Source organism: Triticum aestivum, chromosome 2A (genome assembly GCF_018294505.1).
Source record: "Triticum aestivum cultivar Chinese Spring chromosome 2A, IWGSC CS RefSeq v2.1, whole genome shotgun sequence".
In the NCBI taxonomy this organism is placed as follows: domain Eukaryota; kingdom Viridiplantae; phylum Streptophyta; class Magnoliopsida; order Poales; family Poaceae; genus Triticum; species Triticum aestivum.
In genome coordinates this window covers 607464969-607482216 of record NC_057797.1, presented here as the reverse complement: position 1 = coordinate 607482216, position 17248 = coordinate 607464969, and the positions used below count along the sequence as shown (strand labels likewise).

Below are 17248 nucleotides of genomic sequence, written 5' to 3'. Positions count from 1 at the left end.
ATTATTTCCCAATGATGCATGGTCATCCTATTATGTTTGAGTAGATTCTTTTTGTCCTATAGGTTGATTGATGATCGTGATTGGTTTGAGTTGTATGTTTTATTTTGGTGTTGTCCTATGATACCCTCCATGTCACGCAAGCGTGAGGGATTCCGACTGTAGGGTGTTGCAATACGTTCATGATTCTCTTATAGTGGGTGGCAAGAGTGACATAAGCTTATACCCGAGTACGGGGGTTGTTGCGATGAGATTAAAGAGGACTTGATACTTAATGATATGGTTGGGTTTTACCTTAATGATCGTTGGCAGTTGTGGATGCTTGCTAGAGTTTCAATCATAAGTGCATATGATCCAAGTACGAAAAGTATGTTAGCTCATGCTTTTCTCTTACATAAAATTACAATAATGATTACCGGTCTCGTTATCGATTGCCTATGGACAAATTATTCTCCTGTGTCACAAAAATCTTTCTACTAAACAACTAAGTTATATTATCTTGCAAATTACTCATAGTTTTATTCTTACTAAGTAAACCTAGTTTTATTCTTGCAAACTTATCCCTACACATACAAAGTAGTTTTATATTTGTTCTAGGTAAAGCGAACGTTAAGTGTGCATAGAGTTGTATCGGTGGTCGATAAAACTTGAAAGGAATATTAATTATAACTTTAACTACTCGTTGGGTTCGACACTCTTACTTATCGAAAAAGATTACAATTGATCTCCTATATTTATGGGTTATCACTAACCAACTCCTGCTCGGCTGGTCTTTCCCCCGTCGGGTGTGGTTCTCGGCGCTTGTGTCTTGGAGACTTCATAGGTTCGCTCCGCATGTTGTTGATGAGATCATACACTGGTGGCCCCAGCTCAGGGCGACGGTTTCTGGGGAGAGCAAGAAGGAGCTCAACTCGACGATCTGCTGCACCTTCAGAATGTCATGGCTGGAGAGGAACAGCCGTGTGTTCGACATGATTGTGGCCGTTGAGTCTGTTATTACGGCCTGAATTAAAAGTGAGGTCGCCATGTGGATGTTGGCCAGGAAGAGTGGGGCGGTGGAAGTTGGGGGAGATTAGGATTAGGAGCAGGTCGTACTAGCCCTATGGTGGTTGCTTCCATAAGCGTGATGTTTCTCTTGTAACATATGTATACAACCTGTGACTGGTCCGAAAATAACGTTTGCCTCCGCATCGCTCTTCCTGGGCGACAAAGGCGGCGCCGCCATACCCCAGCCTAACCTTCCCTCTCCTCCCGTCTATCTATCCCGCCAGAGGACGCCACGAGCGAAGCTAGTGTGGCTGACAGCGGCGGCGGGGACTCTGCTTGTCACGAGGACCCTGCAAAGAGATCAAATCAATCAAGCTAGATTCACTCGTACATACGTCTACTCAGACATGCATCTGTTGTTAGGCTGCAAATCAATCAAGTTGCCTGTGTGGTTGGTTGAGGCTAGCTTTGCACATATCGTGTGAGTTCTCATCAACGGCAGCGGCTTCGGGCGGTGCTCCATGGATTGAGAGTTGTCTAGCCGCTGATGGTCTGCCAGCTGCTTGTCTGCAGAGGATGGGTGGGCCTTCTCCGTCGCCCTTATGCCTCTTAATCCGGCCGGACTCCATATGTCTCCGAATGCAGATTGGGTGGATCGGGATCCGTCCCATGCTGGGATGCGGAGGGTGTCGCTGGTGTGACTGATCTAACATGATGTTGCCTGTTGGGCCCCATTGAAGGCTGGGTCATCTCGTCCCGGCGGCGGCCTCGTTGTTAATTACAGTGACCACCAAAAGGTCTTCATGAGGGTTTCTCCCCCTAGATCCGGTGGTTGACTTCAGCAATGAGATGCAAACTATGGACAATGGTTCGATGCAGAGGGATAGTGGTGTAGCAGCAGCGATCACACATCGCAAGTAGTTGCTGCGATCGCGGAAAAGTGGTGGCGACAACACGCGAGTGACTTGATGGTGGTGCTACTCGAGCTCCGGGGTGAAAGCCTAGGTGCCCCTGGTTGGTTATGCCTAGCAATGACGATGTTTTAAGTTGTTATCTTGTTAAAGGCATTGCTCGGATATGCTCAGATTGGTTCTTCAGGGTGAAAACCTATATCCTGACCTTGAGTGGTTGGATTCGGTGACGGCGGTGATCGTCGCTCCCTTCGTGAAGGCCCTGTTGTTGAGGAACCTCGTCATTCATGTGGTGTCATGAGGTGGTTGGTGCGGATATGATCATTAATGTAGTTTGTTGATTGGATCTCATCGCTTTGTATTTTTTTCCTTGCTTACATAGCTTTAGTCTTATATGACTTTGTTATTTGCTGGCGGGTTCTTGTGTGCATGTGTTGATGTTGGCTATGTGCATCCTAATTATGCAAAGGCTGGGTGTGCTCATTGTGCTTGTATCCTTTTGATGCTTCATTTTAAGCCAATAAAATTCATCTTTTGTCGAAAATGTATACAACCTGTGTTTTGTTTTACTCTCATTCTTAATGCAGAAGAAGACGCACAGCTTGTATGTTCTTGAAAAATAAAAAATAAACATCCCCTTCCTATCGAGATCCTTCTTGCTTCCTACCGCCTGTTCGTGGCTTCCACCAATGCTGCGACTCGCCGCCACCAATCTCCACCAATCTCTCTCCCCCATACAACAAACAATCCCAGTTTAAATTTCAAATCGCTATGTACGCCGCCCAAATCCTTGCTGCCCATTTATTTCCCCCATTGCTCTATCTTTCTTTCCTCCACGCTCTGTTTCCAAAGCTCTCCTCAATCGCTGTCGCCCAGCCATTCCCGGCTACCGGTGTCGCTCGATCCCCATCGAGGGTATGCGGACGACGCAACCCCTGCCTCCGTTCTCGCTTGCCGTCGCCGGGACTGTGTGGACGCCGCACACCCTGATGGCACGCCTGCCCGCTGTCGCCGACCTCACGAGTGCAGCGCCGCCACGTTAACCAACATGTGGACCATCCATCCCGCTCAGTGTCGCCTTTGATTCGCTTCCATCCGAGCGCATCATCGGCTCTTCAGTTCTATTCACGCTTTCTGGCGTATCCAAGAGGTACACACCATGGCTCCTGATTGAGACCTAGGTCGGTTAGTTTATAGTTTAATGAACTGCAGTTTATTGTTGTAATTGAATGTATGCACGAGACTGGAATATACTTAGGATTCTAAATTTCTTCCATGATGTTTTTACTTCCTGCACGTTCATGTCTTTCGGTTTGCTTTAGGCGTCAAAGAATTGAAACTTTCTCTGTTCTTGGTGTGTTCTGGAAAGTATGATTCATCTCCCCGTTGTTGCATGTCTCTGCACATGAGCAATTTGTACTTCTTAGTGCTTACTGTAAGCAATTTGCACCTCTCTGAACGTGTATTGTCATGGCTGAATGAGAAGAATAAGGTGCCTATAACTGTTGGTTTAACATGATGTCAATTTTTTGTGTGGCAGATTATAGTCTTAGGTGCTTCGCAATTTTTGTCTTATGCAGATTGTAGTCTCAGGTCTAGCTCATATATGTTCACTCGCAAAAAAAAAGCTCATATATGTTCAGTACATTTTAGTTTCTTGGGAAGTTTGATCATTGTGCTACCAACAAGAGAAAAATTATCATATTGCTATAAAATGTGCAGAACCTGCTCATAAGCGAATGGATTTTTTTGGTCATGTTTTTTTTTAATTTTACTTATTGCTGCAGGTTTAAATGTTCTTTTGGGTGCCAAGTTCAGTCGTAGCCCTGCTCTTATCTCCTTCCACTGTTCCCAAGTACGGAGACTTGAGTCTGGTTAAACAGTTGTGCGACTAGAAATAGTCAGTGCAAATGTAAATAGTGAATACATATATCCTAAATTTCTTCAAATTATGAATTTGTGCATTGAACCGATTATATTTGTTTAGATTTTTTGGTGGCTATCATATAATATAGGTGGTGGTATCATGATATATCTTTTGTAAGTTATGTTCAGTTTTCTTTCGGGACAAGATGAGGTTACCGAAGAGTAACAGAGCGGAAGTGCAACCCATTCCAACTTTTGAGGATGTGCATCCTTACACAGTTACACAAGGTGTGGTATGTGTGTGAGTGTGTCTGAGTGTACCACAAATTTCACGCGCAGAGATTCCGTATGGGAGGAAAGAAGCTCAACATGGTGTTATTGGACGAAAAGGTAATACTTATGTGCAAAAATAATTTCTGCTGTAACAAAAAATAATTATTAATAAACGTTGGATTGTCACTTTCTATCTATTTAATTGTCATTAGGGAGAACAAAAATGGCTGCTATGGGTATACTGTTTACTTGTAGAGTGATGAGTATATTATGTATGGAAGATGGTCGCAGTCTCGCAGAACCAGATATGAGAAATGTGAACTATATGTTTGCAGATAATCACTTTGTGTGTTTCACCTTATAGACGGTAGCTATGAGATCAGAAATGTGAATGAGTAGTTGGTCCCATGTTCCAGCCATTTATGCCTTTTGACAAAGTTTGGGAGTTCACCTTGGATATGACACGTATATTGGTAAGTGCTTTAGTTTTCTTTCATATATTCTAAATGTTCTTTGGTCACAGATTATCTACTAATAGCTTATCCGTTAAAATGTTGATATCATTGGCATGGTTTTATTTGTAAGTTTTATTGGACATAAGGAAAGTTTCTACAACCGAAGGATCCTAGTGAGAAATATTGTTCCGCTTATCTGGTAGATGCCACGTATGTACATATTGTGGATTTCAAATTTTATCATCTACTTAATTCAAATCTCTCACATTTCTCTTCTGAAATTAATTGATTTTGTAGCTATAATATAGTCAAGTTAGTTGTATGGGACAAGTTAGTGACTAATAATCTCTACTGGAGGATCGAACGTCGTGATGGTTCGACCACCTCATTCGATTCCCCGCCTCCCCAACTCCCTTTGTACGTCAACCCTCGCGCGAGGGCCACGCCCGCAGCAACCCTTTACTCCGGTTGACAAAAAAAAGGACAATGGGGGAGATGGAAACAACCGCCCCTGCGGCACCACCGACACATACCACGCCCAATCTCCCCCAACCCCCTCGCCCCCACTTCCACATCTCAGCCGAGAAAAATCGCCGCCCCAAGCCCCCAACACTCCTACCGTGATTGGGGTCTCCAGTGTAGGAGGAGCCGCGGCCCGTGGCGACTCTTCTCCCCTGCACCCCGAGCTTCGATGGCCTCACTCTGGGAGCCGAAGTAGTCAAGGCGTGGTGGTCTCAAGCACAGAGACGCCGATCCTGATAGCGCCCTGGCCACACGCCGACGGCACGCCTTCATGGCGGTCATGCACATGAGCGATAGGAGAGGGTGGCACTAACTATGGTTGCGGCACCGATGAGTTCGCAGGACGAGCCCTGCGCGGCATCGGCAAGACCGGTATAGGTTGCCGCACCGGCGAGCTCTGTGGTACATGCGACCATGCCGGCGCAGTTCCTCAAGATTGGATGTCTGCACTCGTAAGGCTCTCTTCGTAAATCCCATCTTCTTCTTAACTCTATTCTACCACAATCTGCACATGTACGTCATTGACTGGTGCACCGTACTGTATCTCGGTTGCAGGCTGGTGATAACAGCCATCTTGGACGCCTTCTTCGAGGACCTCGGCTTGCTTAAGGCGATGATTGATCGTCCGACTTACTCTGGTTGTGGCATAGCATGCACACTAGGTGTTTGTTCATTTGTTTGTGCTGCCTTTGATAGGTTCCCTGCCTGTCGATTTTTTTTCTCTGCCAAGAAGTGCATATTGTTGATTGTTCCTTCCTAAGTCTCTCGTACTGGCATTTGTTTCTCTGTCAAGTTGTTAGCTTTGAGATGCACTGTGCAGATACATATACTTCTCTTTTTTTATTGAAAGGATACATATACCCCTACTTGTCTTTGTAACTGTAGCCCCGTCTATCAGGTGATTCTTTGACTTGTTGAGTTAACACCTGCTGTTTTTTCTGAATGTTATCTGAATCTAGGAACCTACGTGATTGCATAATTGTGGCTAAATATATATTGTTCAATTCATGTGTTGTGCTCCTACCTCTCTGCTCTTCTCTTGTGTGCTTACACCTTTTATACTACTCAACTGTCTTCTAGATTCCTGTGCGTATCATGAATGATTTCTTATTTTCAGTTTAATTCCAACAGAATACGAGGAGCATGCCCCTGGACAATTTCATGTATGTGTATTGCCATTTATGTTTAGTTTGTATCTTGCGTACTAAGGCAACCTGTTCTAACAAAATTCACATCTCGGAGTATTGTACTGCTAAGGATCTGGCTTATTTTTTCTTTTCTCCATGATGCTACAGATGGTCAAAGCATGATTGCATGAGTATAACCTACATCAGCCATGAGGGTCTTCAGGTCTGCTCTAAAATTATAACTTGTAGTTATTCTAAATTGATAATGCTGGCATGTATGTGGAATCAAAAATCATAGCTTGAATTGCTTCTGAACAATAATATTGTCTTCCAATTCTATAATATTTATTTCCTATGCCGATACTATTAACCTGTTCCTTGGTTTATATCTTCTCTAACTGGGTCATTCTGTATGTTGTGGCTGTATCAGAGTATATGTCAACTAATCAAAGATGTATACTCCTAATGCTTTTTCTTACAATTGTATGGGTGATTGTGATGCACAAACTTCTAGCAGCAGTAGTGCTACCTGCTACTGCCAGTCGGTAGGCAGGCTGGTGCAACCGCCTGTCTTGAAGGTGATGTCATTTTGGGAAGCTTGTATTAGATATATATTCTTTGGAGTGAATAAAACCTTGAATAAAAAAAGAATGAAAATAGAGGCGAGACTTCCCCTGTCTTATTCTTATAGGAGATGAGAGACTTGAACGTGGGCTGGCAACATCAACCTTTGTGCTGTCCAACACTCCACCAAGAAGAGCCCCTCAATAAAACCATAAGTAAAGATTCCAACGTTTGAGATTCTAGCATGGAAAAAAAGGATATGGCGACTGAACTTAACCAGTCTGATGCTACATTTATACTTGAATAAATTTGGTTTATTCATGGTTCAAATGAACAGATGGTGTTTATTTATCATGTAAAGACAAATGCAATATGGGATATGCACAAGTGTTCATATCTGATTTTTGTTTGGGATTTGAGAACACCACGCGGAAGATGATACAGTACCTTTTTCTTTAGAAAGGAATGGATCAATTTTGTATTTAAGGTTGTGGGTGTCCCAAAAACAACTGAAGGTTTTGGTTGCCGAAGTGACATAGAATGCACTTTGCCCAAATCGTGGTTACCAAAGTGACATTGAACGCACTTTGCCCAAATCTCGAAATACAACAATACATTGCGCAATGGAGTTTATTTGTCTGTCATGATTAGCTTTCACAGCTTTTGCAAACACAAGACTTTGATTTAACTGCATGAAGAGCATAATAATACATAAATACCGGGCCTCTTAACTAGACAACTGTCCTACATACCCATGCTCTTCATGCGTACACTATTGTTTTGGCCATTGGACTTAGGGAGAGATCACTCATACTCTAATGTTTTGGCCATAATATTTAGCGAGAGATCACTCATGCGTGAACCAGGGCGAATAGGACAGGAAATACATTACTAGGAGTAAAAAAGGATAGAAAAGGCTAGGGAGGAAATGATTACATAAAAACCTAGGGGTAATAATTAGAGGTTGGAGCTAAAACAAGGTCTTTTATGAGATGAAGCATGTCCCCCGTGATTATGCAGAGCCGTTTAATGCATCATGTTTTGTTTCCTCCGAGTCTGTAAATATTGGGTCAACAAATTGGAAAAACAATGACACATCGACACCTACACCTGGTCATTAAAAAAAATACCAAAACTGGGCGGAAACAAAGCAAAAGAGAAAGCATGTAATGGTGTTATGTTTGGTGGAGCCAAGGGTATTCCTGCAGGGAAAATGCGAGGTCCTCCCGTAGCTCATATGCTCCCATTCTAAGGGGCACCAACCATGGCAGAGAAAGCTTGTGAAACATTGCAGAAAAAACCCTCAAGTAGTCATATTATTGCGTCCAATTCCACATGCTTGGAAGCTAACCGTCGGAGCACACATCCATCGATCCATCTGTGCCCTAGCATGGGATCATGTGGGCTACGAGAGCACCCGATACTTTCCCAATTCTTGTAGGCACAAGGATGGAGAAGACGACATGCGACAAAGAGGAAACATTAACTCAATGATTGGGTCACAAGGGAGAAGATATAAAGAAGTTGCTGATTGTTAAGTTGCGGTGGCAAATTTCATGCATGTTGGGCGCTAATCACTACTAATCTATTTTATAATCGGTCTCCTTTAAACGCCGATGACAAGTGTGACATGATGGCGCAACTAAAAAACATGCACGATGATCACCTTGGAAAACATAGCCGTGGGCGAGAAAGCACGATGGAGCGAGGCCACAATGATTCACGGTGGGCCGAGGGTTCCGGGGCATCTAGAAATATAGCTCCGCGGTGGACACTGCTAGACAAGACCGGGCAGGAGGGCACAAGAGAGAGGGCTAAAGAGGGGAAATAAATGGGAGCTCACCATGTGCACAAGGTCAGCAACGACATGAGAGCATTGACAAGACCATCTTTAGCAGTGAAGACATGCTCCAAAACGATATCTATCTCAACAGTCATAAGCCGCATATGACATACATACCCATTGTAAATTTCAATAATATTCGATATCAATGTCCCTATATGTCTATGTTCGTTCTTCCGTAGCAACGCACGGATACTCAGCTAGTATAAGTACATTGGAAAAACTTGCCGAGGAGCGTGCTATTGTGATGGCAACAGTATTAAGTGCAAAACGCAATGGTTAGTTTATAAGTGAATGTGTTGTCGTATTTCATATAATAATGTTGCAAAAGTAAATGCTGCTAATAGATTGATGTTCTGTTATTAATTAACTAGATCATAGCCTGCATACTATGGACTTTAGTAGACTTTGACCCAAATATCACAGATGCACGGACTTTAGTAGACTTTGACCCAAATATCGCAGATGCGCGTGAACGAAGACAAAGGTAATTGGAAATTTGGTGGAAATCATTGAGGTAAAGTTAATCTGTCCAACCATACGTGAATTAATTGCTTGTAAATATTTTTGTGTATGATCAGTAATGAGCTCCCTGGACCAATCTCTCCTTGCCTAAAAGAAGATGAAGAATGGAGTGTAGAGTGACCGTGCCTTTTCCCATGATATAGCTTTTGAATATTTGATGTTGTTGTCGACTGGAGTACAATCGGAGTCGGTTTAAGGGTCATTTGATTTTCTTTTCTCTTAGGGTTTAGGCTAGCATGTAGGTCTTGTAGATTTTTGTTGTGGGGCTGCTTTTGGATTCTGTTACTTTTTTTGCTTAATTTGGGTGTGATAGCAAGTGCTTGTGTGATTCATGTTGTAACTGCAAGTGCGTTTCACTTATGAGGTGAAATCTTAAGGTTGTGTAATGTCGGGAGCACTTTAGTGACATATCAAGTTTGTATTTTTTTTCTGGCAATGCATGAGCATGCTACTAGCATCGACGGTTTTGGCTCCGTGCTCTTGTTATTCCACCTCATTTCAAGTGGTTCCGTAGCATAGCACGGGCAACTTACTAGCACACTAGTAAGCATGCATGTGCAACGCACGTCTCGACTAATATTATAATTTTCTGGCAAGAATCTATACAACTTTGTTCTCAGAAGGTGGTTATACGCATCCTTATGTGTGAAAACATAAAGCAAAAGCTTTATGCTTAAACACACAAACAAAAGCACATATCACTGCTAGTTCCATTCTCGTTGAAGGGGGTGTATATTCACACTAAATTGCTCCAATCTCTTCATCCGAGCAACACACCAGATTATTTTAGTCAAAGCTTTGGACATAACTACGATATTAGCCTCAGCCTTGGATTTAAATATCTTTAGCAATTCAATCATATCTTGTCCAACTTCGGTGTGCAAGGTTTCAGCTATAAACTGGGGAATCAACACATGTTCTCTTTATTTTACAAGGCTACAAGTTAAGTCAAAGTGAGCACAGCTCAATTGTATGAAAAAGGGGGCACTTGGCCCACCCAAAGAGGGAAAGAGTTGTATGTGTTTTAGTAGAAACTTCTAAACACAAACATCATCTGCATAGTTTGCACTCCATAGTACAAAACAAGATTGACTTGTTGAAGGCTGGAGCAGAGTTGGCTTAGAATGCATGTTCCCTCTGAGCACTGGTGGGCTAATCCTTCCACAAGTGCTATCACCTGAACATATCTTTGTTCATGCTATTAAAGACATAAAAAAGAACACAACCGGCAAGGATTCGAGAGCTATAAAACTTTCTTTTTGCCAACGTACATTATTTGACAGGCAAGCAATGGCGATTCCATTATCGAGAATGAGATGTGGAAGCGAGTAAAAAAGGACATAACCTATCACAATTTAAAAAATAACACTACCTGTTTTTTTGTGGAAACCATTTGCACAACGTTGGCAAATGATATACTATGAGCAATAACATTGATATGTAAATATCATATAATTCAGCCCAACTAAAATGTGTTGTCTTGTAGTGGTATATATTATCCAAGTATTGGATTATATGTGATATTGATGGAACCACAAATGATAGGCTGTGTGTGTGACATGGTCAAAATTCAGATTGTATGACCAAGCAAAAAAATTAATACCAGTTTCTGAGCCTTACAGATGGCACTAATGCAGAGTTATTACCAAAGAGATGGAGCAATAGCTGATTAACAGTACGTGCATACTGGAAGTTTTCCCGGGCTCTGCATCTGAAAGATGAAGTAAAACAGATCTTGGAATAGGAAATAAGACTGGAAATTAGGTGACAAATAAGAAACAACTTATATGCAATCGGCGCATCTCATGCTCTGTATTATCTCATTTCTCTCCCGAAGCTAGCTGCAGAACAAGAAAAAAACAGAGAAAAGTAGAAGGATGAGCAATGCAGTCTGTATCATGACACATATAGCCTAAACCTCAGTTTAGGTTGACCAAACATAATCTGAACTTTAGTTTGTCATATACAGTTGAAAATATGGAATGAGCAGTGTAAACTTTACAGGTGGAGATCCTGGGGATCATCGAGGCGGAGGTCCAGCAGCTTGTCGGGGCAGAGGCGGAGGTCCTGAGGCTCGGCCGCGACATCCCAATACAAATTTCCTTTGTCTCCGCCGCCGGCGTCCTGGGCGGCGCGACCACCAGAGCTAGGAAAATTCACGTGATAGTTCATATGCTAGAAATTCAAAAAAAGAAGACACGATTGTGGAGAAACACCCGAACAACAATATGCAATTTTAAAGCACACCACCAACTGAAATTGCCTCTTCAAATTTCCTGGTACAAACCTAAAATTATCACAGGAAGATAATAATGGTGAGTATGTGCATCTTTTTCTGTTGCAAGCTTGGTGGTGTTTTTCTAAGCCTGCGACATGCCCAAGAACATAGAACAGCATGCACTTTGAGACTTCAGATCATATTTGTATACCATGACAGTCTTTTAGATCTCACTATAAACAGTCAGATCAAGTAATGAATTGTCCTAATTCCTTAGCGTAGTGGGCCAGTTCGCTTAGATGGTCAGACAACAAATTCTGGATACCAGTAAAGATCTTAAGTGCCTTTAGGTGTTTGTTGAGTTGATCTATGGATGCGGTTTCATTGTAGATGATTATCTAACTTCGAAGCAAGGTCAGCTCTCAAAAGGTTCACCACCGGCCTATATGCAGCACCTAGCTTTATCTCCTCCGGCTATTTCTGAATACAATGTAGTATTATCACGGCTACAGTTTACTAATTCTGGTCAGAGAGCACAAGCTAGATGTGTAAATAATGCATTAAGATATCGTTCGAACTAACAGAAAGTGCTACTGTGGTAATGAAAAATGAGGTAAAAAACTGAACCTGCTTTTACCTGCTGGTGGATAATGAACTTTTTCTCCTTCAGTAGCACAAACTTGAAAGCGAGTTCGTATCAAATTTTCTTCGCAGAAGTTTGCACAAATTAATATAGGATCATGATCCTGGTCAATGTTAGGGGCAATAGTAGTAAAGCCAACAAAAAAGGGCCATCATGATCCTGGGTGATGTCCGTGAGGTCTGAACAAATGCAACAAATTTGTATGTACAGTATGCAAAATCATATGATTGCTGAAAATGGACCATCATATATACCTGTAAGAGGTTGGGGAAGGCACGGTCAGCGTTGGTGTTCTGGTGCAGATCGCCGGGGCCAGAAGAGAGGAGAGGTCGTCATGTCGAGCTCGCGGGGAGAGGCGGCCGATGACTTTCGCACCGGGAAGGGAGGTCGGGGATGGGCGGTGGCCTCCTGTACCACCTCAGCAGCTCAGCTCCATCTCATCCACATTGGATGGCACCGGACAGGGAGGTGGCCGTGAAGTTGGAGTAGGGGCACCACCTATAACCAAGCCGCGCGGCCTCGGCGGCCAAGCGGAGGAGCGGCAAGCGGCGACCCGCGACCCATGCGTGAGGAAAGGCTGGCGGCTGGATTGTGGTGACGGCCTGCGATGGGCGGCGGCAACCTTCCGGCCCACACGAGCGGACGACGAAGGCAACAGGGAGCGCGTCAGCGAAGGCGACGGGGAGCGTGCCGGCGCCGTTGGGGGCGGAGAGAGATCCGGAAAAGGTAAATCGGGGGAGCGAGATCGTGGGGACTCTCTCGTGGAGGTCGTGGGCTGGCAGAGTATTTCGTCCGCTCTTTGAAATTGTTAGACGCACTTTTAGTAAGGGTTGGTTGTTACGTCAACGATTAGATCTAATTAAGTGGATCTAATCGTGTGACTCTTATTGATCTGGATTGTTGTGTGTATTTTAGGCGGGGTGCACTTAGAGATGAATATATTTGCTTGTTTAATAGTAGTAGAGATAAACAGACACCATGTCCCTAGTGAGTCTCTAGTAGACTAGCTCGTTGATTAAAGATGGTTAAAGTTTTCCTAACCATAGACACGAGTTGTATTGGATAACGGGATCACATCATTCATCATTAGGAGAATGATTTGATGGACAGGCCCAACCGTAAGCTCAGCATCTGATCGTGTCACTTAGTTTAATTGCTACAATTTTTCTTCATGCCAAGTATTTGTTCCTTAGACCATGAGATCATTCCACTCCCTAATATCGGAAGAATATTTTGTGGGTTATCAAACGTCACTTCATAACTAGGTGATCATAAAGGTGCTCTATAGGTATCTCAGAAAATGTTGCTGGGTTGCATGGATAGAGACTGGGATTTGTAACTGTGTGACAGAGAGATATCTCTCGGCCCTCTCGGTAATACAACATCATGAATATCTTGCAAGCATGTGACTAATGAGTTTAGTCATGGGGATCTTGTATTATGGAACGAGTAAAGAGATTTGCCAGTAACGAGATTGAACTATGTATGAAAATACCGACGAACGAATCTCGGGCAAGTAACATATTGCCGAACAAAGGAAAGTGTATACAAGATTAACTGAATCCTCGGCATCGTGGTTCAAACCCAATAAAGATCTTCGTTTAATATGCGGGAGACAATATGGCATACAGGTCCCGCTATTGATAATTGATCGGAGAGGAGTCTCGGTCATGTCTGCATGTTTTTGAACCTAGGGTCACACACTTAATGTTCGGTAATGCTAGGGTAGTATTGAGATATTAATGTTGGCAAGACCGAAGGTTGTTCGGAGTCTCTGAAATGGTCCGGAGGTAAAGATTTATATGTGGGAAGTGGTTTTTCACGGTTCCGGAAAAGTTCACGAATTTTCAGTAGAGTACCGGGAAGGTTCTAGAAGGCTCTGGGGGTTCCACCGTGGGGCCCAATGACTCTAAAAGGACCCACATGGACCGAGGGGTGGGGCTACAGCCCACATGGGCTGGCCACATCAGCCCCCCAATGCCCATGTCGTTTAAATCTAGAGATAAGGTCTTATCTCTAAATTTAAAGGGATTTCTCCCTTGTGGCCAACCCTAGGAGGGTTTTGGCCGCCCTTGCCTCCTAGCCTATAAAACGAGATGGGAGGCGCAGGGGGCAGCCATCCCTTCACCTAGCTGCCACCCTCCCTCTCCCATCTCCTCCTCTTCCTCCGTTGGCGCTTGGCGAAGCCCTGTCGGTGATCCGCTGCCGCCACCACCACCACCACACCGACGTGCTTGCTTAGATCTCACCTACCTCTCCACCCCTGCTTGCTGGATCAAGGAGGAGGAGACTTCATCGAGTCGTATGTGTGCACATCTCAGAGGTGTCATTCATGCGATGCTTGGATCGGATTGGATTACGAAGGAGTACGACTACGCTAACCACGATCCTTAGATCGTTAACACTTTCGGTCTATAGACACCTTCCCCTCTCGTTGACAACATCTCCATAGAATAGATCTTGGGTGATTCGTAGGAATTTTTTTGTTTTCCTTGCAACGTTCCCCATCACTTACTTGCCCATGAAGACCTCAAGAATTTTGAGGAAGCTCATCATCGAAATGTGCAAGTCAAGTTCTATAATGTAAAAGCGACAGACTATCACATGCATGAACTAATTCTCCTTACCGAAGCAGCACACCCTAGGAATCTCATCCCGGTGTCAGTGCCTCAAAAGCGACAAACTTGTTGGGCCACTGCGTGTGCAGGATGCACTTACGCTCAGATCAATAGAAACTTGTCTCCACCATGGTGTTTGGAGTTTGCTACAACCATGAAAGCAACATCACAATTTGAATCGAGAGCAACAAAAATCGCAAATATCACGAAACCCTAACCGTGATAGAGGAAAGGACTTACGAAATACCTCATCTACATGCCGCTCACGTCGCTCAATTTGTCGTTCGTGCGCTTTTCATCGCCATTACACGAAGGTTTTGTAGCAAGGCTTGTGGCGTCAGCAACATGCGAGAAGAAGGGGATGACAGGAGAGGAGGAAGCTGGGAGTGAATGGGTGAGCATGGGAGAGTGAGAGAGGTAGGGGAAGAAGAGATCGGCAAGTCGCTTTAACCGGGTGCGACCAAGTCCAACCGCGCGCTGGCTCTAACGACCATCAGGTGACCACTGTCACGAGGTTTGCTGACGTGGCTCTAAGCCTCTAACATGTGGGGTTGGCTGCAGGCCACACCTGTCATAAACACGTTTAAACCAACCGAACTAGTCACTATCAAAGTGATAGTTTTCAATGAAAAACTAATTTGAAGCTAGCAGTTTTGGTCGACAATCAAAAGTGGCAGCTATCTGGGACCGATCCCCAAATATGATAGCTGTTTTTGTTAATTACTCTCCAAACATCTATGCGCACATATTTTCTACAGGTACATTGCAAAAAAAAAAACATATTTTCTACAGGTTTTTTTGGGCTGAGAATCCCCTCCCGAGCCATGTGAAGCTCCGCCACTGAGTAGGGCATCTACAATCGCGGACAGCAAATTCAGGCCCTCCAACGCCGTCCATGAACATTGACTAGTCATGCCTCAAATTTTTCTTCGCAAAACCGAACACCTTAGTTAGCAAACCTTAAATCCATACAAACACATACAACATTACGTTTTTTTTGCAAAAAACATACAATGTAACGTTAATGGTGCAACACAAATTGTCCAGCGACCACAACAGGACATGACACCGGACTACCCAAAAAAAATTGGCATGTTCTAACTACGTACTAGCAATAGAGAAGATCATTCACGGCTGTCCTTGCCCTTCCCGGCGCCCTTGTCGTCTTTCTTATGGAAGTAGCACTCGAAAACGCAAAATGGATCAAGCCAAATTTGCTTTTCGCCAGAGCTGACCGACCCGTCGCTGTCCTCCTTCTGCTCTTTAAGAGGCAGTCCGGCCATGGCACAGACTGCCCCATTTTGCTCTCGGGCGAGGACGCGCATGTTCCACCATTGCCGCTTCTTTAGGATCGGGCGCGGACGAGTTCGTCCACTGCGGCAGCGCGCGCCGCCACCACCATGTCGAGCGTGGCGGGCCTCGGCCACCCTTATCCACTCCTTCCCACGACGGGCACATCGGGCCCTGTACCACACATACTGAGGCAATGGACCTCGATGATCCAGCCCCAACGGATCTGAGCGTCCGTTGCACCGGCGCAACAGATTCGCGGGGGGGGGGGGGGGGGGGACATATCCCGCCATCAGCCGGGCGCGGCCCTCAGCAATGCGGACAGTCATTGCCTCCTCCAACCCGCAAGGGACGACACCCGGTCGATGGATCTAGAGTGGTCGGAGTCAGATCCGCTGCCCGCCAAGCCGTAGAAGGCTGGATCTCTGGACGGAAGCTTGGGGGCGGAATGGAGTGGAGTGGAGTGTCTAGGGTTTGACCCAACAAATGGATGGGGACGAATATATGTGGGTCGGGTGGGCCAGATCCGACGTGACGGATGCGTTCGGTCGTGCCTGGGCCTCCCCTTGTCTGCTCCAGATTTCTGCTGGATATAACGGGTGACTGTCAGCCTGGCATTTGAGACCGATTTGAGACGTGACAGACGTTCGTCTTGTTCTCTTTTTTTACCACTCTGTGACCCGACCGTCCATCCAGACGTTGGGGAGAGGGGTTTGAGACGCCATGCCATATAGGGTCTCTTTGGTAGCATTCCCAACCTAGCATGGTTGTTCTCCTCTGATACATGCTCAGTGTAGATATGTTGAGTACATGCATTTGCTATTGTTTGATAGTAGTGTATATATTGAGACATGCTAAGCTGAGACTCTGTTTGGCAGCCTGCATCTGTTTAGACATGTCGGGCGGCACTGTAGCAACCGGTATTTTCAAATAAGTGAACAAAACATTTCAAAAATGTGGACAATTGTTTGAAAACATGGAAAAAAACAACATTTTTGAAAAATTAAACATTTAAGTTTTTTTAAAAAAATAAACAAAATCTGAAAGTTTTTTAATTTAAATAAAATTTGAAAATCTGAACATTTTTTAAATTCTTTTTAAAAATCTGAACTTTTTTGTAACAACTGAAACAAAATTTAGAATCCCAAACATTTTTTCAAAATCTGGACATTTTTCCAAAAATTGAACATTTTTTTGTATTCTGAAAATTAAATTATTTTTAGAAATTCTTAACATTTTTTGAAACACGTTGTCGCTCGATTCGTTCATGCATGCTGACCAGCGAAAGGTTGTTGGGGTGTTCTCTTTTTGTGCATACTATGAGCGTATTTGGATTGAGCTCGTGCATGCTGAGAAAGCCCCGTGCAGGCTACCAAACATCCAAAAATGAGTCGAGGAGGGAACTCTTG

The 17248-nt window shown here is 44.1% G+C and overlaps 2 long non-coding RNA genes across 2 annotated transcripts; one reads left to right on the top strand and one right to left on the bottom strand.

Annotated features, from left to right (window-relative positions):
* The first annotated feature begins 4965 nt into the window (after positions 1-4965).
* On the top strand, positions 4966-7100 carry LOC123189707 (uncharacterized). The gene is made up of 3 exons (XR_006495956.1): positions 4966-5463; positions 5567-6174; positions 6307-7100. It is a non-coding gene; the product is annotated as an uncharacterized lncRNA (long non-coding RNA).
* A 2833-nt stretch (positions 7101-9933) lies between these two features.
* Positions 9934-12715, bottom strand: LOC123189706 (uncharacterized). Its single transcript, XR_006495955.1, has 2 exons — positions 11073-12715; positions 9934-10911 (listed from the first exon to the last, which is right to left on the bottom strand). It is a non-coding gene; the product is annotated as an uncharacterized lncRNA (long non-coding RNA).
* Between the last annotated feature and the right edge of the window lie 4533 nt (positions 12716-17248).